This window comes from Nicotiana tomentosiformis, chromosome 2 (assembly GCF_000390325.3).
Source record: "Nicotiana tomentosiformis chromosome 2, ASM39032v3, whole genome shotgun sequence".
Taxonomy (NCBI): Eukaryota; Viridiplantae; Streptophyta; class Magnoliopsida; order Solanales; family Solanaceae; genus Nicotiana; species Nicotiana tomentosiformis.
Genome location: NC_090813.1, coordinates 187,169,679 through 187,192,648, shown reverse-complemented (window position 1 = coordinate 187,192,648; position 22,970 = coordinate 187,169,679). Strand labels below are relative to the sequence as shown.

At 35.5% G+C, this 22,970-nt stretch overlaps 1 long non-coding RNA gene across 4 annotated transcripts; it reads right to left on the bottom strand.

Annotated features, from left to right (window-relative positions):
• Positions 1–6,673: 6,673 nt before the first annotated feature.
• LOC104087879 (uncharacterized) lies at positions 6,674–21,474 on the bottom strand. Of its 4 annotated transcripts, XR_011414434.1 has the most exons (5): positions 21,338–21,474; positions 21,094–21,130; positions 20,962–20,998; positions 13,872–13,939; positions 6,674–6,895 (listed from the first exon to the last, which is right to left on the bottom strand). It is a non-coding gene; the product is annotated as an uncharacterized lncRNA (long non-coding RNA). The 4 variants fall into 4 exon arrangements; XR_011414433.1 differs by having other exon boundaries at positions 20,962–21,130; XR_004504675.2 differs by lacking the exons at positions 6,674–6,895; positions 13,872–13,939 and adding an exon at positions 18,644–19,440 and having other exon boundaries at positions 20,962–21,130.
• Between the last annotated feature and the right edge of the window lie 1,496 nt (positions 21,475–22,970).

Genomic DNA, 22,970 nt, shown 5'->3' with positions numbered 1-22,970 from the left:
TATAACAAGTACTTAAGCTAACTTTTCATCTATAAAAAATATATCCGACTATTAATAAAACTTGAAAATATCATAAAACAATAACGCTCTTCTTCTTGGAATATGTTACAACTTTTTTTCTTTTTAAATCTAGCATTTAATCACATCGTGTCTCTCCGCTTTCATCTCTATATTTCTTTGTTGCCCACTGAATATTAAGATTCAAAGGTTAGAGGATCAATTTAGGGAGAGGAAAAGAGGCGTAACCTCAAAAATTAACATATTGGAACCAAAAAGAAAGATGATAAAGGATCAATGACACAACAGCATCTAATCATATGACAAGTTGTTTAAAATAATTGCATAATGTGCACAAAATGTATAGATGTCATGTTACTTCGCCTGATGGAAGCAATGTTGTAGCCACCAACGAGGGTTCAACAAATTTTTTAGGAAATTTGGTTTTGAAAATATTATTTATGTGACCGGCTTAACGTGCAATTTGTCTCCGTCTCAATTGATGGATCACTCAGATTGTTTTCCTATGCATTAAACTTTTATGTGTTATACAGAACATGATCACTTCGAGGATGTTGATTGGAGCATGTGAACAAAGAGATGGACTCTACTATAATTAAAACAAGACGAGGGTGTGTGCCTGAAGATAGGTGGTGTTGACTCGTTGGATCTTTGGTACACGCATTTAGGACATCCTTTACTACAATTATAACAACCCAACTGGTCGTTTTGACTGTTAATACTCCGTTCCCCAAAATAAGACTCTCCGTATGTACTTTTACTAATTTATGACTTGCGGGGATGGTTGGTTCGGGATTTGGAAGTGTTCGGGTTGAAATCAGAACACTCAGTTCCTTGGTTTGGCTTCAAAAGGGGCAAGTTTGACTGCGGTCAATATTTTTAGAAAATGACCCCGGAATCGTGATTTAATGGTTCCAATAGGTTCGTATGATGATTTTGGACGTGGGCGTATGTTCGAATCGAATTTTGGACAACCCGGGAGCGTTTCGACGCTTAATAGTGAAAATCAACTATTTAAAGGTTTAAGGTTCTTTAAATTTGGTTTGGAGTAGGTTTTTGAGTAATTGAGGTCCGTTTGAAATTCCGAGCCTGTGAATAGCTCTGTATGGTAATTTAAGACTTGCACGCAAAATTTGGTATCATTCCGAGTAGTTTAAGTATGTTTCGGCATGTTCAGAGTAAGTTTGAAGAATTTGAAAATCCTAAGTTGAATCAATTTGGTTTGGGGTATGATTCTTAGTTTGGATGTTGTTTTACACGTTTCGAGGGTTCGAGCGATCCGTTTTATGATTTAAAACTTGTTGGTATGTTCGGAAGGGGCCCCGAGGGCCTCAGGCACAAACCGGACGAGGCTCGGACCAATTTTGGACTTGGAAGGAAAGTTGAAGCTTTCTACTTCTGGTGCGATCGCACCTGCGCTTGGGCAGTCGCAGGTGCGAGAATCGCAGGTGCGACATTTAGCTCACAAAAGCGGAAAGGGAGGGCAGGCCACAAGTAGCAGAAGCAGGAGTTTTGGGCGCACCTGCGAGCACGCAGGTGCGAAGCTTGGTGCGCAGAAGCGGAACATTTCGCAGGAGCGAGGGCTTGGACCTCCGCAGGTGCGAAAGAGGTTGTTGGACAGAATGTTAAAAAGGGGCGAGGCTCAGTCGTTTTTAGCCCGTATTTCCTCCATTTTTGGGCGATTTTGGAGCTTTTTGAGAGGGGATTTCAACTAGCAACTTGAAGGTAAGTTAATTCTACACACTTTGAGTTAAATACATAGATTATGGATAGATTATAATCGGTAAATCTTGGAAATCAAGAGTTTAGGAGAAAAACCTAGATTTGTATAAAAATGAGATTTTAACCACGAAAATGGTTATGAAATTAGATGGAAATTTTATATTTGAGATCTTGAGATTATGGGTAACGATTTTCTCCGAAAATTTCCTGAATCCGGGCACATGGCCCTGGGGTGAATTTTAGGAATATTACCATTTTGGGTTGGGTAGTTAATTTAATAGCCTAATTTCGAATTATTGAGCATGTATTAATTATTTTTCATAACATTTGGATAGTTTTAAAATTGTCGGCATTGAATTGAGACTTTAACGCGACGTTGTGATCGGAAAGTGGGCTTTGAGACAAGGTAAGTCTCTTGTCTAACCTTGTAAGAGGGAATTTACCCCATAGGTGATTTAAATTAATAATTATTGTTAATTGTGGGGGTTACGTACACACGAGGTGACGAGAGTACGTGCGTAGCTACTAATATTGCTAAAGTCCGGATAGTTTAGGACTCAAATCATGAATTACTTGTGATAATTGTATCCTTATTTAATTAAAACAATAGAATTATGTTGTAAATTGTTAGAGGAAATGGTAAAAGATTGAAATCTCACATACTTGAAATTTTGTTCAGAATATTTAACTGTTGTAGAAATTTCTACATCCTCCTGCGTTAATCTCAAAAATATGTGTGTGTATATATATATATATATTTTCATTCCGGAGGTTCATAAGAAAATGTCCTCCTTTCTTGTGGAGAGGGCCGAAAGCCTCGACAGTATAGATGGATCTATGGATCGCGCCGCACGTCTCTCGGTAGTGTACACGACACTCTGGATCGGGTCATACGACCTCGGCAGAAATCGTTTCTAATAATAATAATTACACGATACTTTGATATTTTAATTGCAGTTTGTGAAGCTTATTGATAAATTAAAAATTATTGAAATTTAATGAATTAATTATTTCTGCTTGTTAGGAAAAATTATTGTTGTTCACCTAAAAATCATGTTTAATTAATTATATTCTATTATGAAATTATTGACCCTTAGTGAGTGTCAAAGTCGACCTCTCGTCACTACTTCTTCGAGATACTTACTGGGTACACGTTATTTATGTACTCGTGCTACACTTGCTGCACATTGTTTTGCAGGTACAGATATGTCTACCGGCCTTGTGGGCACAGAGGTGTGGTTAAAATGAGGGAACTTAGGTGAGCTGCATTCTATATTACGATCCGCAACCAACAGAGTCTCCTTCAGAGTTATTTATATTTTTCTGTCTAATTTGTATTCCGGACAGATACTGTATTTTATTTTACTCTCTAGTTAATGCCCATGCACTTGTGACACGGGGTTTTGGGAGTGGTTATGGGTTGTTTAGTAATTTAATTGCTAAAATATTTATCATTTACTCTATGAGTTCTATCTTTACTATTTAATTGAAGAAAATTTCGATTCAAAAATACTAAAATGAGTAATTAAATTAATTAGCCAAGGTTGGCTTGCCTGATAGTGGTGTTAGGCGCCATCACGACCTTTAATGGATTTTGGATCGTGACAACAAGTGACCAAATTAATTTTTGTTGTAGATTGTAAGAAAAAATTTGACGTTTTGAATAAGAGCTGTGATGTGTGTCATCGGCTAAAACAAAAGAGAGAAAATTTTCCTTTGAGTTATTTTAGAGTTTCTAACATTTGTGAATTAATTCATTGTGATTTATGGGAACCTTATTATCAAATAACTTCGTTTTGTGGTGCATCATATTTTTTATTATTGTAGATGATTATTTGCGTGTTGTGTAGATTTTCTTATCGATTGATAAGAAAGAAGTAGCCAAACTGTGAAGAAATATTTTGATATGATAGAAAGACAATCCAATAAGCGAGTTAAAATTTTCAGGAGCGACACTGGAACAAAGTTTACTTGTATAAAAAAATATTTTCTGAAGTGTGGGGTTATTTTCAAACTTCATGTACAAGGGCACCAGATCATTGATGTTAGGTAGAAATTGGTTGGACGCCAATTTTGAAAGAGTCTTAGTTTCTTTAACTTTGTGAGCACTGTTAATATATTTACTCTTTTATATGTTGGTGTTTGACTTGTCACCAAGTTTAAAAAAGAAATTTTTGAAACTTGTGGTTTAAAATAAATCATAAATATTTGTTTGGCTGTAAATCAAATAAATAAAGTAGAAATATTAAAGATAGATTGTTTCTAAATAAGAAAAGATGACATTTTTTTTGGGACTGATTAAAAAAAATAGTTTCACATAAAATAGGACCGAGAGAGTAACAAACTCTGGTTGTAAAACTTTACGGGAAGTAATATTCATAGTTGGAATTGCAATTTTTAGAGTTTCTGCTATTTTGGTCTATTTCTTGTGGATGTAATTCCTACTATTTTGTCCTATTTCTTATGTGTGGTGCAGTGTTTGGTGCTCCAATTTTTGGAATTTGACAAACTTTCCTAGTGTTTCTACTTAAATCTTTTTTTATCAAAGCTCCAGCTAAATCTAACAAATAGAGTAAATATTTTGACAGTGACCAAACATGATCAATTTTGGCAAACCTAAGCAGCAAAACAATTCAGGAATATAAGCTTACTAGTTGTTGGGAACGTGCGTTGCACATTGTCCCCGATCATTATTAGAAAATTTGTACTTTCTTCGTCCTGTTTTAGTTGTCACATGTTCCTTTGCACGCCCCTTAAAAAATCATAATTAAAAAGCACTTTTTGGCTAATTACTCTTATCTCTTTTTAATAAATGTGCATCTATTAATATTATTTATTTTTAAGAATAATTAATATTAATGGCAATATAGAGAAAATAATTTATTTTTCAAACTGATAACCATTTTTAATAACCGTGATTACTAAAAAGGGATAGAGGAATACATAGTTAAAAGGTTTTGAGTTATAAATTAAAATAGGACTATTGATGACATGAAAGAGTGAAATTGCGAATTAATAATCTCTTTTACAAGGTGTGTTAAATTCATGCTCAACTTCAATTAAATGATTTTATCTTTAAGATTATTACTCCTCTTTCATTTCACGGAAGTTAATTTAATATATCATTAATGTCAGGATCCGAAAATCTCACCCTCGAGATCGTGATGGCGCTAAACATTTCACTCGCTAGGTAATCCAACGTTAGAATAATTTATCCATTTTTAACTGTTCAAATAAAATGATAATAAAGAAGCTGAAATAACTGCAATAAATCTAAGGTAAAGTGTGAAAACCATATCAGCTGAAATATCTAATACAATCCTGGACCTGGTGTTACAAGTGCACGAGCTTCTAGAATAGTACACGTAAAGGTCTGAATAAAAATATAGAGTTGTCTGAAAGAAAGTACACAACTAAAAATAAAAGAAGGGGGCTTTAGGGGCTGTGGACGCCGAGCAACTATACCTCAAGTCTCCACTCAATCGCTGACCCGAGCAATCTATGAACCGCCGCTGGGACCGATTCCAAATTTTGCACAGTGTATAGTATAGTATGAGTACAACCGACCTCATGTACTCTGTAAGTGACGAGCCTAACCTCAACGAAGTAGTAACAAGGCTAAGGCAATCACTTACAATAACCTGTACACAGTATAAAAATAATGGTAGGAAAGAAAATGCATGAACGAATTAAAGCAGTTGATACATGAAAATAATTCAACCTCCGAAAGAAACTAGTAAATGCCATAAATACCAATCCTTAGAGTCTCGTATGAAATACCGAAGCCAACACAACACGATAAGGAAATAGAATCATATAGACTGTTGTGGCGCGCAACCCGATCCCACCGTACAACACAATCCGCCCTTATTCCACCGTAATAATATCAACAATAATAAATAAATATTTGTTGCGGCTCGCAACCCGATCAACAACAACAACAACAACTCAGTATAATCCCACTAGTGGGGTCTGGGAGGGTAGTGTGTACGACCTTACCCCTACACTGGGGTAGAGAGGCTGTTTCCAATAGACCGTCGGCTCCCTCCCTCCAAGAACTCCGCACCTTGCTCTTGGGGTGACTCGAACTCACAACCTCTTGGTTGGAAGTGGAGGGTGCTCACCACCAGAGCAACCCACTCTCTCAACCCGATCCCACCATTTAATCAGAATCAGTATCATAATTCATCCATATTTCACCGCTTCAATCCACCCTTATTTCACCTATTGCGATGCGCAATCCGATCCCACCGTACGAATAAATCAATAAAAGCATTTAATTTAACAACTTAAATCACAAGAGTCCTCTATGAGTAATGGACATGAAGTAGAAACAGAAAGGAATCTCGTCTCAAATTAAGAATCCGCAACAATGAATACTAAACAGTCAGACAATTCAATAAATGACAACTAAGGGTACAAATAGGTCATTTAAGGCAAGCAATAGTAATTCATGAAAGCCGAGGAAAATCTAACATTTTTAACACGAGAACAATAAGTGACAAGTAGCAAATAAGGGAATGGGAAACATTTAAATCACGTAACAGATAAGACATGGAAGGAAATAATTAATGGAATGCGAAAAATCAAGGAAACAAGTGATTCGACGGCGTATAAGCACTCGTCACCTCGCATCTACACCGCAACACATGAATTTCATATAGCACATAGTTCAAGGGTTCCTAATTCCCTCAAATCAAGGTTAAACCCAACACTTACCTCACAGCGTATGTCACGACCCAAAATCGCACCACAGGTGTCGTGATGGCACCTAGTCTCTAAGACTAGGTAAGCCGATTTCCATTACATTTCGAAGCCTATATATATATATATATATATATATATATATATATATATATATATATATATATATATATATATATATTATAATATGAAATTAAATAGATAATCAAAACCAACAGCGGAACAAATATGAATATAACAACCTCCCAAGACTGGTAGTACTGAGTCACGAAGTCTAACTGAATACATGGAATGATCTCAAGGATCGAATACTCAATATTGTTTGATTAATAATTAACAGTACAATAAAATAAAAAGACTTCAAGGGACTGCGATGACCAAGCATCTCTACCTTGAATCATTGCGCTCACACATTAACTATGTCCGAGTCCGATATCTCCAATACCTGGCTCTGCACAAAAATGTGCAGAAGTGTAGTATGAGTACACCACGATCGGTACCCAGTAAGTATCAAGACTAACCTCAGTGGAGTAGAGACGAGTTATAGTCAAGACACTCACTAGTCTAATAGCTTGTGCAATAAGATATACAAAATAATAGGAACAAATAACAATAAGGGCAACAAGAACACTATTAATAACGCTCAACAATTAATAAATATAAGTACACCCAATTAAATCAAGTATTTCAAATAAATATCTCACATATAATTCTTCCGAATAAATCTCTTTCAAATATAATTCCTTCAAATAAATATCTTTCAAATATACTTCCTTTAAATAAGTCTCTCTCAAATATAATTTCTTCAAATAATTACCTTTCGAATGTAGTTCTTTCAAATAAATCTTTTTGAATAAAAATCCTTCCAAATAAATATTTTGAATATAATTCTTTCGATTAAAAAGTCACCATGTGACACTTTATTTCACAATCATGCAACTACGGGTCTCAGCCCATTTTCATATTTTTCATAAACATGGGTCTCAGCCCACTTTCATATTTCCACGGCACTCCGTGCCTATAATTAAATCATCATATTTCTCCTACACCTCGTGCCCTCATTTCATATCACAACTGTAGAGACAATTCACGTGTCAAATATCATTATCATTTAATCACAACAGCACGGACAATTCACGTGTCAATATCCTCATTATTTACTCACGGCACCTCGTGCCCACATTTTAATTTATAATCCGCCTGGCAATAGCCATACACTCCCAATTTCAACATAACTCAGATTGTTATCAATTTACTAACAACAAGACAAATTGCACAAGGTATAAAAATAAACATAAGAAAAATCACAACATCACATGAAAATCACCAACACAATAACTCCACATCATCACATATCATCCCTGATAATAGTCAATTTTGTCTCTCCTATAGCCACTCTTATCACTCCTATAATAGCCTCCCTTATCCCTCCGCCCTGATAATATCAATAGCCACCCTTATCGCTCCTATAGCCACCTTTATCGCTTCGCCCAGACAATATCCCATCACACATAACAATAGTGAAATGCCTCCCTTACGCCCACATAATATCAACAGTGAGATGCCACCCTTATATTCTCAAAATGATAACTCAATTAAAACAACAATTTGCACGGAATATTAACACGGCAACGTAACAAAATCAATTCATATCACAATTTTTCCAATGGCCACAACAAATTCTAAGGATATAACAAAATCAATTAATTTCACAACAAATAACCCAAGGCTCCACACAATGTATATAAACCCTCGAAAACAATCGACATAGATTGAAAATAATCAACATTGGGCACACCTTCATTTAATCCAAATTTAGATAATTATATTAACACTTCTTCTTAAACTTGCTTAATTAATTATTTGCATAGGAAAAATTCATAATAAAATTAAATTCCAAGAATATCAAACCATCAAACTCACGGATTTGACATAAATATACAAATAATAATTAACTTAACTTTTTGAAGTTAAACCGATATTCCAAAATCGCCTTCTTGCTTGAATTGACCTTCGGACCTCTCAAATCTATTAAATCAGTTGCATAACTTCATTAAAAATTCATCGGAAATAATTCCGAATAATTAAAAGTCGACTTAAAAATTTATTCCAAAAGTCAACAAAAGTCAACGCGGGACTCGCCTCTCGGAGCCCGACATAATTTTTACGAAATTCGAACACTCATTCCGATACGAGTTCAACCATACTAATTTTATCGAATTCCAATAACAAATCGACCTCCAAATCTTATATTTAAACCAAGAGGGTTTTCTAAATTTTTCAAACCAATTCACTAATTTAGTGATAAAAACAACAATAGATTCATGTAATTTAACCAAAATCAAGTTAGAAATTCTTACCCCAATGTTTTCCTTGAAACACTCTCGAAAACTAGCCTCACCCGAGCTTCATTGGTCCAAAAATGGAAGAATGAGACGAATTTGGACTTTATTCTGCTGCCCAGGGGTTTGTTCTTCGCGTTCGCGATGAATAAATTCTTCAAAATCCATTTTTAAACTCTTCTCAGATAGCCTCTAGTATAATGGTCATAACTTTTTGTTCCAAACTCCAAATATTGAATGGTTTGATTTTCTAAAAACTAGATTCCAAGGACTATAACTTTCATGTGTTGCTCATCTCCCAATTCCTTATAGATTACGAGATATAAGCTTCCAAATGCAGCCCTGTGCAACAGATATTTCCAAACTCTTTCCGGACAGCCTATAGTGTATCCACCATAACCTTTTGTACACAACTCCAAATGATAAATTGTTCACCTTTTTGAAAACTAGCCACAAAGAGCTACAACATTCATTTTTAGATCATCTCCAAATTCCTTATAGATTGCGAAATGTGAGCCTCTAAAGTCAGACGACGAACAGCAAAATTTCCTTCTTTGCGAACGCGAGAACCTCTTCGCAAACGCGAAGAACAAAGTCCCAACAACAAAATCCTTCTTCGCAAACGCGAGAGGCTCCTCGCGAACGTGAAGAACAACACCAGAACTAGTAACCAGCAGTATCAAAACACCAAACTTGGTCCGGAACCACCCCGAATCAAACCCGAGGTCCCCAGGACCCCGTCCAATCGTACCAACCAGTCCAAATACATAACACGAACTTGCTCAAGGCCTCAAATCACATCAAACAATATCAAAACCACGAATCATACCCCAATTCAAGCCTAATGAACTTTAAAATTTCAAATTCTGCCAAAACACATCAAATCAATCCGTAATGACTTCAAATTTTGCACACAAGTCATAATTGACATAACGAAGCTATTTCAATTTCCAGAATCAGATTCCGGCCCCGATATCGAAAAGCCAACCCCCTGGTCAAACTTCCCAAAAATTCATCTTTCGCCATTTCAAGCCAAATTCCTCTACAGACCTCCAAATAATTTTTCGGACACGCTCCTAAGTCCATAATCACCATACAGAGCTATTGATATCATCAAAATTCCATTCCGGATTCGTTTTCTCAAAAGTCAACTCTCCGGTCAACTCTTTCCATTTAAGCTTCTAAATAAGGATTGTTCTTTTAATTTAATTCTGAATCTTCAGTAAATCACACTCGACCATACCCGCGGGTCATAACACATATTGCAAAGCTGCTCGAGACTTTAAGTCATTGAACGGGGCGTTAATTCTTAAAACGACAAGTCGGGCCGTTACATTCTCCACCTCTTAAACAAACGTTCGTCCTCGAACGGGCTAAGAATTATTCTGAGGTTACCAAATTGATGATTTTACTTTTACACATATACTCACGGTTGATCCCATGTTATCGCATTTCAGATAAGCCCGACAACACCATCTCAATTGAGATTATTTCTTTTATCCATATTTGTAAACTTTAAGACCAATTTCTTACACTCCAAACATTTTCAAAAGGCCTGATTTTTACAACAACACACGGTATTAGTCTCAACTGGCTATAGCAACTCGTGTCTACGCACACATCAACTTTCTTGATAGTGTTGAAGTACTTCAAAAATTTTCTGGGGGTGTTACATTCTCCCTTGCTTAGGATCATTCTCCCTCAAACACACCACATAACTTATCTTTTCTTTTGCAGGTCTCAATTCCCTAAATTTTACTAACTCCCAAATTTTTCAGAATTTTTGGCAGAGTCTCCCCTGTAATTGGGCCTATCCACCTGCCAGAGTAACACCAAAACAACTCCTAACAACACATCCACAACCCAATAAAGCACCACAATGTATATATCAATAACACTAATCTCAGCATTACAAGCACTGCATTATCATAATGATATCAGGACATGAAGCACATCATATGTATGCCCATCACCACATCTCTGGTCTTAATAGTTGTTCATAATCGATTACAACATCGCCAATTAACCTCATATTAACAAAAATCTTGTTTTGAATTTTCACGACACTGATAGCAAAATGTGAGGCATGAATACTTCATAACTATTTACCCGACTTAACAAGTGACTTTTAACGCCACCTGGGCACTCACCTCGTAGGATAAAACTCAATAATTACAGCACAATTATGGCACATAAACACATAAAAGAATTATCACATAAGCCCATCAGGCATAACTCCCTATTAGTACTATAGTATAAGTAAAACTTCACAAAGGGAGAATTTAAACTCATAAATATTTTCCCACAAGGACCTCGTCCTTATATAACTTTCACCGCGGCTTGTAGCCCGGTTTAAATATTTTACATCATATAAAAATACGAGGATCTCGTCCTCAACTCCAAATCACAAGTATTTTGCATATTGTGCCAACTGAAATTTTCAATTTCCTTTCTTCTTTTCAATATATTTCGTAAACATTTTTCATAACACATAATGAACCCTCATACCGGTAGGGCATAAAATTTATAAAATTGGAATCAATTATTCTGAAACACAAAAAACCCACTGTAGTGAATAATAAAAATTACTTTTGAACTTATAGCCCTCAATGGTGCACAAAAATAAAAATGATAGACACGGGCTTACATCTTCAAATCTCCCAACATGGATAAACATATAAGTGGGTCACAAAATTATGAAGCTCACCCTTAAGCGGAGCATAATTGGAGGACTCACCTCAATATTCAGAACCGAATCAAATTAAGGGAAAATATTCTTTTATAACAAATCGGGATCGTACCTGTAAAATACCATCTGGTGTATCGGCCTCAGCCAAATCATAGCGATTATATCAATGGGTCGGGCCTCCACCTCTTAGGCGCCCTCTACCCTCCTTTCCTCCACCTCTAACTGACTGTGCACGTGGAGTATTAACTGGAATAAAGCTTGTAGCCCGAGTGTTCTGATGAACTCCACCCCTCCCAAGTCTGGGACAATTCCTCTTGATGTGACTAGTATCACCACTCTCATAACAACCCTTCCGCGGGCGCGGCTGTTCATACTGAATCTCTGCCGGATAACTGGAATAACCAATGTAAGAATCACATGCTGGTGGTGCATTAAAAGAACTTACTGTAGCACCCCGAATATTCTGAAATTATTTTTGTGACCCCGCTGGTACTAAAATGTAGAATTATTAAGGACGCGGAAATACCGCAAGCCCCAGCATCATCCCATACAAATCTCACCTCTTAATCATATACAAATTTTGGAGAACCGTTCAATACCACATAAATACATCTCAGACCCAAACTGATATAGCACATGACCCCGCAATCTCATCGTTGATAGTGAACTCCCCTCACTTGGCGTGAAGCCATAGGACACATTCCGATGATCCACAATGCTAACCTTCATCGCTCGTAGGACACCGGTCATAAGACACCTCAAGCCATTTATTTGGCGCATGTCATCCTCGTGACAGTTAAACTCGTTTCCTCCAGTGCCTTGGCTGCGTATGTACCCTTTGCTAAATAGAAATCCCATACGAACTATATAATCTCTAATACCACCAACTATTTCAGATCTACATCCACCTCGTGACCCTACCACGATTATGACGATTAGGCAGTTAATTAAACCTTCTTAAGATCATACTTATCAACCAGATGTCAGAATCTGCTGCACCCCAATGTTCACAACTGAATGATCTCTCAATACTTTCGAATGTAATTCTTTCAAATAAATCTTTTTGAATAAAAATCCTTTCAAATAAACATTTTGAATATAATTCTATCAATTAAAAAGTCACCATGTGACACTTTATTTCACAATCATACAACTATGGGTTTCAACCCATTTTCATATTTTTTTCATAAACACGGGTCTCAGCCCACTTTCATATTTTCACGGCACTTCGTGCCTATAATTAAATCATCGTATTTTCCCGGCTCCTCGTGCCCTAATTCATATCACAACTGCATGGACAATTCACGTGCCAATATCCTCATTATTTACTCATGATACCTCGTCCCCACATTTTATTTTATAATCCGCCTCGCAATAGCCACAGGCTCCCAATTTTAACATAAATCAGATTGTTATCAATTTACCAACAACAAGACAATTTGCACAAGGTATAAAAATAAACATAAGAAAAATCACAACATCACATGAAAATCACCAACACAACAACTCCACATCATCACATATCGTCCCTGACAATTGCCACCCTTATCTCTCCTATAGCCACCCTTATCACTCCTATAATAGCCTCCATTATCTCTCCGCCCTAACAATATCAATAGCCACCCTTATTGCTCTTATAGCCACCCTTATCGCTCCTATAGTCACCCTTATCGCTCGGCCCAGACAATATCCCATCACACATAACAACAGTGAAATGTCTCCCTTATGCCCACATATGATCAACAGCGAGATGTCACCCTTATATCCTCAAAATGATAACTCAATTAATACAACAATTTACATGGAATATTATCACGGCAACGTAACAAAATCAATTCATATCACAATTTGCCCAATGGCCACAACAAATTCCAAGGATATAACAAAATCAATTAATTTCACAACAAATAGCTCAAGGCTCCACACAATGTATATAAAACCTCGAAAACAATCGACAGAGATAGAAAATAATCAACATAGGGCACACCTTCATTTAATCCAAATTTAGATAATTATATTAACACTTTTTCTTAAGCTTGCTTAATTAATTATTTGCATAGAAAAATTCATAATGAAATTAAATTCCAAGAATATCAAACCATCAAACTCACGGATTTCACATAAATATACAAGTAATAATTACATCGAATTGTCATATAAAAACAAGTTCAATAATTGTGATTTGAGGCATAGAAATTAGATGATTAAATATATGCCAACCACTATCCAATTTATTACACAATATGCCAAAATTTTAACTCAATAAATTTTGCACATAGAAGCCCGAGTATGTACTCGTCACCTCGCGTATACGGCTTTTCATATTTCACAAATGGCACGTAAGACTCAATGCCTAAGGGGTAATTTCTCCACTTGAGATTAAGCAAGACACTTACCTTTTTGAAGTTAAACCGATATTCCAAAATCGCCTTCTTGCTTGAATTGACCTCCGGACCGCTCAAATCTATTCAAATCAGTTGTATAACTTCATTAAAAATTCATCGAAAATAATTCCGGATAATAAAACATCGACTTAAAAATTTATTCCAAAAAGTCAACAAAATTCAACGCGGGGCCCGCCTCTCGGAACCCGACATAATTTTCACGAAATTTGAATACCCATTCCGATACGAGTTCAACCATACCAATTTTATCGAATGCCAATAACAAATCGACCTCCAAATCTTAAATTTAAACCAAGAGGGTTTTCTAATTTTTTCAACCCAATTCACTAATTTAGTGATAAAAACAATAATAGATTCATGTAATTTAACCAAAATCAAGTTAGAAATTCTTACCCCAATGCTTTCCTTGAAAAACTCTCGGAAAAGTGCCTCACCCGAGCTTTCTTGGTCCAAAAATGGAAGAATGAGACGAATTTGGACTTTATTCTGCTGCCCAGGGGTTTGTTCTTCGCGTTCGCGACACTCCCCTCACGTTCGCGATGAACAAATTCTTCAAAATCTATTTTCAAACTCTCCTTAGACAGCTTCTAGTATAATGATCATAACTCTTTATACAAAACTCCAAATAATGAATGATTTGACTTTCTGAATACTAGACTCCAAGGACTATAACTTTTGTTTGTTGCTCATTTTGCAATTACTTATAGATTACGAGATATAAGCTTCCAAAATCAGCCCTGTGCAACAGAGATTGCCAAACTCTTCCCGGATAACCTATAGTTTATCCACCATACAGTTTTGTACACAACTCCAAATGATAAATTATTTACTTTTCTGAAAACTAACCACACAGGGCTACAACTTTCATTTTTGGATCATCTCCAAGTTCTTTATAGATTGCGAGATATGAGCCTCTAAAGTCAGACGACGAACAACAAACTTTCCTTCTTCGCGAATGCGAGAACCTCTTCGCGAAGGCGAAGAACAAAGTCCCAACAGCAAAATCCCTCTTCGCGAACGTGAAGAACAACACTAGAAACAGTAACCAACAGCATCAAAACACCCAAACTTGGTCCGGAACCACTCCGAATCAAACCCGAGGCCCCCAGGACCCCATCCAATCGTACCAACCAGTCCCAATACATAACACGAACCTGCTCGAGGCCTCAAATCACATCAAACAATATCAAAATCACGAATCATTCCCCAATTCAAGCCTAATGAACTTTAAAATTTTAAATTCTATATCTTGTGTCGAAACACATCAAATCAATCCGGAATAATTTTAAATTTTGCACACAAGTCATAATTGACATAACGAAGCTATTCCAATTTTCAGAATTGGATTCTGGCCCCGATATCAAAAATTTAACCCCCCGGTCAAACTTTCCAAAAATTCATCTTTCGCCATTTCAAGCCAAATTCCTCTACAGACCTCCAAAAAAAATTTTGGAAATGCTCCGAAGTCCATAATCATCATACAGAGCTATTGACATCATCAAAATTCTATTCCGGAGTCGTTTGCTCAAAAGTCAACTCTCCGATCAACTCTTTACATTTAAGCTTCTAAACAAGGATTGTTCTTTTAATTTAATTCCGAATATTCAGTAAATCAAACTCGACCACACCCGCAGGTCATAATACATATTGCGAAGCTGCTCGAGACCTTAAACCACTGAACGTGGCATTAATTCTTAAAACGACAAGTCGGGTCGTTACAGCGCAATCCACTCAAATTCAACCACATCCTTTCCTTTTGAACATGCCTCCAAACCAACCGAATCTAACAAATTATTGATCAAACGATTCAAAATAAGCTTTAGAAACTACTCACGAATGAAAAAGAATCAATTTAGGTCATTATTGAAAAAGTCAACAAAAGTCAACCCTCGGGCCCGCTTGGTCATAACCGAAAATTCGGACCAAAGCCCATTTACCCATTCACCCCGAGCCCGATTATGTAATTATTTTCAAAATCCAACCCCAAATTGAGGTCAAATCCCGAATTTGCAAAATCCTCCCCAATTCTTCCTAAATTCCTAGTTTTCTACCATGGATGAACAAAGATTAAGGCTAGAAATTAATGGGTGATATTAGAAATGGAAGAAAATAAGTTAAAGTATGCTCACCTTTGAATTGGTGTTGAAACTACTCCTCCAAATCGCCTCTAGGCCGAGCTCTAATGGAAAGATTATGAAAAAATGGGTGAAATCCCGATTTTGAAACATTTAAGTCACTGGGCGTCAGGCCTTCTTCACGTTTGCGAAGGGCCTGACACGATCGCGAAGTGCAGCGGCCCAAGTGGCCTACGCGTTCGCGAGAAGTGCTTCGTGTTTGTGGTGGTTCTCCCCCCTGACTATCGAGTCCGCGACCTTAGGTCCGCGTTCGCGTAGCACTGCAACCCAGTACCCCCAGGTGTATAACCTTACGCGTTCGCGAAGGTATGGGCGTGTTCGCGAAGGGCAGACTCCCGGCTGCTCCGTGTTCGCATCCATCTCCTTGCGTTCGCGTAGAACAATTTTCTCGAGTACCAATTTACTTTTCGCTACCGCGAAGAAGCTTTTACCAGACACCATCAAACATCATAACCAACAATTTTCCCTAAGTTAAAAATGGTCCGAAACCTATCCGAAACTCACCCAAGCCCTCGGGTCTCCAAACCAAACATGCACACAAGTTCAAAAATATTATACGAACTAGCTCGTGCGATCTAAACACCAAAATAACATCTAGAACTTTGAATCGGACACCAAAACGAATGATTTAATTCATTTTAATGCCTTTGACTTTATAGACAATAACTTCAATAAGTATCCAGTTACAAACCTTTCTAAAGGAAAAAGTCTAGGATGAGATCAAAAACATTCAAAACTGCATCCAATGATTTAATTTGAAATGTTTTAGCCTGTAGATAAGAAGAAGAAGTTTTGTATAACCTTAAATTAAAATGCAAGTAACCTATATCCTTTTAGAAAGCTGGGAAAGGCCATCAAACAACGACATATAATTCAACGATAAAATTAAAGGAAATTACCTTCGTCATGATAGCATGAGAGGAAGCAGTCAACCAATCCAAATCACACTAATTATTTGCCCTTTAAGTAATTATTCCATAAAAATGCAAGAGAATTTAAAGAAAATATAATCATGAAATTCTTGAACAAAAAGAAATCAATTGATACAGACCATAAGACAAACAATTGTAAGATCATGCCCCATTACTTTAACAATTTAAAATAATTAAACCTGAAGAGAATGTAAAGGGAATCATGAGAATCTTGAACCAAATGATTCAATTTATATAGACCTTAAGGATAACAAATAAGAGAAGATAATCACTTTGTGTTGTTACTGGCCAGACAGTTAAGGAAGTTATCCTTTGCATTTATTTTTATATATAAATATATGTCCATAGAATTGCTATATCACAATGATAAAATCAAAGATTTGAAGAATGATAAACTTACTGGAGTATATCCAACGACAACAATATTCACATTTTTGTTCGCAGTAAGACGTGAATTCCTGTTTCTAATTCCTTAGAGGCAATGTCAACAAGGGACCATGAAAATTTATAAGCTTTCAATGCTTTATCTGGTTGTTGGTTATTGGGCAATTATGATTTTATCATTTCTTCGTTGGATAAGAAAGAATATGCAGTGAAGCTAAGACAAAGAAGGCAGCAGGTGAAACCTAGCAGAGAAGACAAAATTCTGGTAAAAGAAATTAGAGAATCGAAGTGCAGAAGTGAAGGGGACTGTTTTTGGATTCTTAGCTATGATGCAACTCTTTATTACCCTCATCTGTTACAACTTTTCAATACCCTCTTTCAGACTATTCGGCTGATAATAACTTTAGTAATAATTTATTGGATAGAAGTAAGAGAAGGGTAGAACAGCCATTTAGTGTAACTAGTTTCTGGATACATGCGTTGCACGCGTGTTTCATGTCAATTGGTTGAAAACTTTGTAAAACGGTAAAAATAAAATTAAAACTTGCGCACAATAGGTAATCGAAATTTTGAAAGCAAAAAAAATAAAAACACATGCTAAAATTGATGAATAGTCAAGCCGTGGAATCAGGGTAGGTTGCCTATATCACATCCCATGGGGTGCGACCCTTCCCCGAACCCTACGTAAACGTAAAATACTTTGTCCACTTCGCTGACCTTTAGTCATCCTATTGAATGACTTAATTGTAGGTCACCATTATAGTTGGTTGTACATATACTGAAAAGAGGTAGACTTTTCTTATGTAGTCTTCTAATATATCAAATATTCAGCCTATCAATTTTCTTATATTTTGGTAGTGTATCAACACATAGTTTAAATGTGATTATGTGCAACGTCACGTATGTATGCAAATGCGTCACGTCGTCGTCTCTTTTAAAAGCTGTAGCCTCCTCTTTTTTATAGTAGAATACATGTCAAAATGTTGTTATCCAACGAAAGTAGTATTTTATAAAAAAATATACATAAATTCAATCAACATATGTATTTTTTAGAAAGGCTAGCAGATCAATTTCATTGTATAGACATGCATAGAAGTACATAGTTATATTTGCAATAGAGATATTTAATAATTACTGACATCAAAAAGATTAATTGATATATGTAAATCATAATTGCATGTTGACATACTCTTTATCTGATTCAAAATTATGAATACTTTCATCTATGAATTTAAAATAATAATATGAAGGAATTATGTAAATAGAAATATATTACGAAATATAACAAGACAATCGTGTGTTAGATATCCATAGTTTGATGTTTTAGTACATGAAAATTTTTAACTTTCAAGATTAGTTTTTAATCATCAAAAAAGAACTTGACAAACAAAAAAATATGAGAATAAATACTTATATGTGTGATGTAATACCCATATTTTGAAGAGAAAAATTACAAGCTCAAACCGATGCCTAGTAAAAGCTGGCAATTCTCTACTTTTGAATAAACTATATTTTTTGTCACATATTAAAATGTGAAACTATCACTAAAATCGAATCACATAAAATATCAATTACAATGTATGTAAGAGAATTTCTCACATTAATTCATCTTGACTTCAAGCTATTAGTTAGTCTTTTCATCTTTACCTAGTGTATGATGTACTCAATTTTGCATTCAACTTCAATATAAATTTTTTAATTTTATTGCGTAGCATGTGAGGCTTCTAACTTTGCTGTTGATTCTAAACCCCGTAGTTGGAAATGATTTTTTTTTACTATCTCCTTTTTGTTAGCAATTCTCTTCACTCTTTTAATTCTCTAATAAATATTAATATATGCAATTGATTGCTAGAATTTCTTCACAAACAAAACTTCCATATTTTCTCCTTATTTTTGTCTAAATATATTCTTCATGTTTCGTCCTATTGAATTACAAAAATATAATGAACAAACATTACCTTAAGCTACAACGATTATCAAAAGGAAACAATTATCTCAAGCAAGTGTTAGACAAAACTAACCCATATTCCTTAAATGCTTATTGCTCTATAGAGAAAAGAAAAGGAATATTACAACTCTAATAATGGAACCAGACCTTTTCATTTCATCCTGAAAGCAAAACGTAAATTTATAGCCAAAGGAGAAAAAAGCAAAAAATACATAAAGAAAATAATCAAAATAAAATATGATAATTAAGAATAAGTGCATTAGATTAATATTTCAGGGGTATAAATTGCACTCCATGGATACATGTGCTAGGTATCCTTTAAATATAGGCACAAGGAGATATCATATCCTTTGGCCACATGTATGGTGAAGATAGTATTTGTAACTGGTTAACAAGGAACAAAACAATTGGAAAGCAATAACGCAGCCCAACATAAACTAAGTGTATACGGTAAAAACCGTTAGTCCTTCGTATGAACTGGTCGAAATGGTAATGCATTGGATCGGAGAAGCATCTTCATAATTAGGTTGAGGTCCGAAGTCAGGTTACCAAGCTTTGAGCCCTAGGGACCGATCAATGTCGAGCTCGATATTATTATCGAGCTCGAATCCAAATCGAACTATGATGCAAATTGAAGTTATCGAGCTTATGAGGCAGAGACCGACCAACACTGACCCCGAATCAATACAAGGATCCGAGTCAGAATCGAGCTCGAGTCAAGATCGAGAGCTCGAGTCGGTACCAAGCTCGAGTCAATATCGAGCTCATAGACAGGAGCCATTGCAATCCCACTAGAGGAGAGAATCCTGGCAGGAATTATGGAAAAACTGATTTATCATGGGTCTCCCACTATGTATTTTTAATTATATCTAAAGTAGGATCTCTCCACTATAAAGGGGATGATTATTATTTCTGTAAGGATCAAGTCTTGCATACATTGTAATTGAGATATAATACACTCCTATATTGAAGAGTTATCCTTTTCTAGCTTGATAAATTGATTCATCTTGTCTAATTTATAAATCATCTTCTTCCCAACTTTGCTTATTTTTCATTCTCTACGGTTAGCAATCGATATTTCTATTCATTCTTACGATTTGTGTCAAATTATACCACATACCCTTAGAACTACGTACAAATTTAACTCTATCCGTTTTTCGGATAAACACTAAGTCAGCTGAGATTTCTTTTTTCTGGGCGTTGTTATTGGAGTTGAGCAAAATAAACCAAACAAGAAGGGCAGACTTTTATGAGCAAAAGGACACTTCTGACAAAAAGAAGAAAAACGGGAAAGTGATGTGGATTCACTTCATTATTCTTCCTCCGGTTTGTTCCATTGCTTCAAATGTTGTTTCAAAAATCATTTTACAATCTTTCGTGATGACTAGCATAACGCGTTCTTTACATATAAAACAGAAAAAATAGGATTTAAGATGATAATAATTAAGAATTATATATATATATATATATATATATATATATATATATATACACATGGACGGGTAACAAATAACAAAAAACATCATTCCAAGTATAAATAATGCATCGATCTAGTTAGAAGCAACTGAATTCATAATTCAAAATTCATACTTCAAAATGAATAATAAGTTTACAACTTACATAGATTGTAGCATGCATATATAAGAAATAAACTTAACACTTATGATGAAAGCTTATATTACCTTAGATGAATATGGAACATCGGAGAAGTCAACCGGCCTTCAAGAAAAAGAGTTCATTAGAGAAGTAAGATTTCTATAATTTAATTAATGAAATGTTTGAAAACCACAACCAGAAAGATGTAACTCATGGACCTTGAAGACTTTGTACCCGATGAATTGTATTTCGTATCTGCAAGAAAAATTAGCTATTAGAGAAACAATACACAGTAAATCATTAATGAAAAGAACATAAACTAACAATTATACAATATTTAGACATAAGCTGATTTAAAAAGGCAATAGAAAAGAAGGGTTGTGGAGAAAATAAGGAGAAGCATGCTGCAGGGAAGAACTGAAGCATGAGGAGGATGATATTGGAAATTGATTGTATATATACCATGTTTGATAAGAAACGGGAGGTACAATAAAAGCATAGGAATCATAATCGATTCTTCTTCATCTTATTAATAACCTCTGAGATTACCAACTTCACAAATTCCCCAGGTTTTGATAGGAACAAAGAGAAGTGTGTAGTTAGACATCAATTATGAGTCCTTATAGAAATTAATAATGATTTATTGTAGTACAATTTTATCATGGTAAATTGTGAAGTTTAAATTATTAACACTAAGTCAAAAATTATTAATATGGGAAGGTTAAGTATTGACCTTAAGAGAAGGGTAATATTGTGATTTAATTTTTGAAGGTTATTATGGTAAATTAACTTCACCTAAAAGCCTTAATGCTTATAATATAATATGATATGATGATATGATAACTAGTTCACAACTCTTCACCTCATGAATTAGCTTTAGTGATCAAAGTCAGACGAATTCGTGATCGAATGTATCAGAACTAGTCTCACCTCACCTCAGTACGACAATTGAGTCGGGTGGTTGAGCAACATTAAGGGCGTTGCAGATTCGGGTGTAACGCTTAGCAAGAAATACCGTTGGCCTCATATTAAAGAGGAAAAGAAATTGTAGATGTGAGTATGCTGAAAATTATCAGTGTGAATAGAAAGAAAATCCCATATCTACCTACCATTTGATATGAAATCTTTGACTTTGATATTCATTGGAGTTGGCCTACCATCTGCTAGCTTGGCCAGTGGTCCCAAGCCAGTCCAGCTGTCCCACCAGAATGAAGAATCATTCTCCAGATATGTGACTAGCCATATATCCTCTTTTCTGACATAGGGTAACCCCTATTACAATATTTGGCACTCGGAATTTTACTCAACAAGGAGTTGTTAGTTCTGAAATTCCACCACATCTTGGCAGCAAAAGGATTACAAAACTCTTGAATGGTTCTAAATCTTACCTCTCCTTCAGAAGTTGGGTAGAAGAAATTAGACCACTTCATCCAATGAAATTGTGATTGTGTTTGTCCTCCAATTTTCCCCGGAAAAAATTAGTCATAATTTTTTCTATTTGTTTAATGATAGTTTTAGGTGGAGATAGCACTGACAGTTGATGAAGAGGCAGTGCTTGCAACTAGTGGTAGAAAAATGGATAAGAGAAAATACTAATTCACCCATATTATTCATTAAAATAGGTTGGATAATGAACTTTTTAAAAATGAGTCAAATATGGATAAAAATCATATCATCCATTTAAAAAATGGATAACCAATGGATTACTAATAGGTTTAGCTTTTACATTTGTAAAGTCTCAAATTGGGGGTTCCTCAAGTTTGGGGAACTAGGTGTCACGACCCAAAATCTCACAATAGGCGTCGTGATGGCACTTAGTCTCTAAGACTAGGTAAGCCGATTACAATTTCATTTCAAGCCTTTTTTTTTAAACATATAATTTAATACAAGTGTCGAAACCAACAACGGAAATAATTATAACAACCTCCCAAGACTGGTAATACTGAGTCACAAACTCTAACTGGTGATCTCGAGCATCGAATATACAATACTGTTCGAATAAAAAATTAACAGTACATTAAAAATGGAAAGACTCCAAGGGACTGCGACGACCAAGCAGCTCTACCTTAAGTCCTTGCAATCACACTCTAACTTT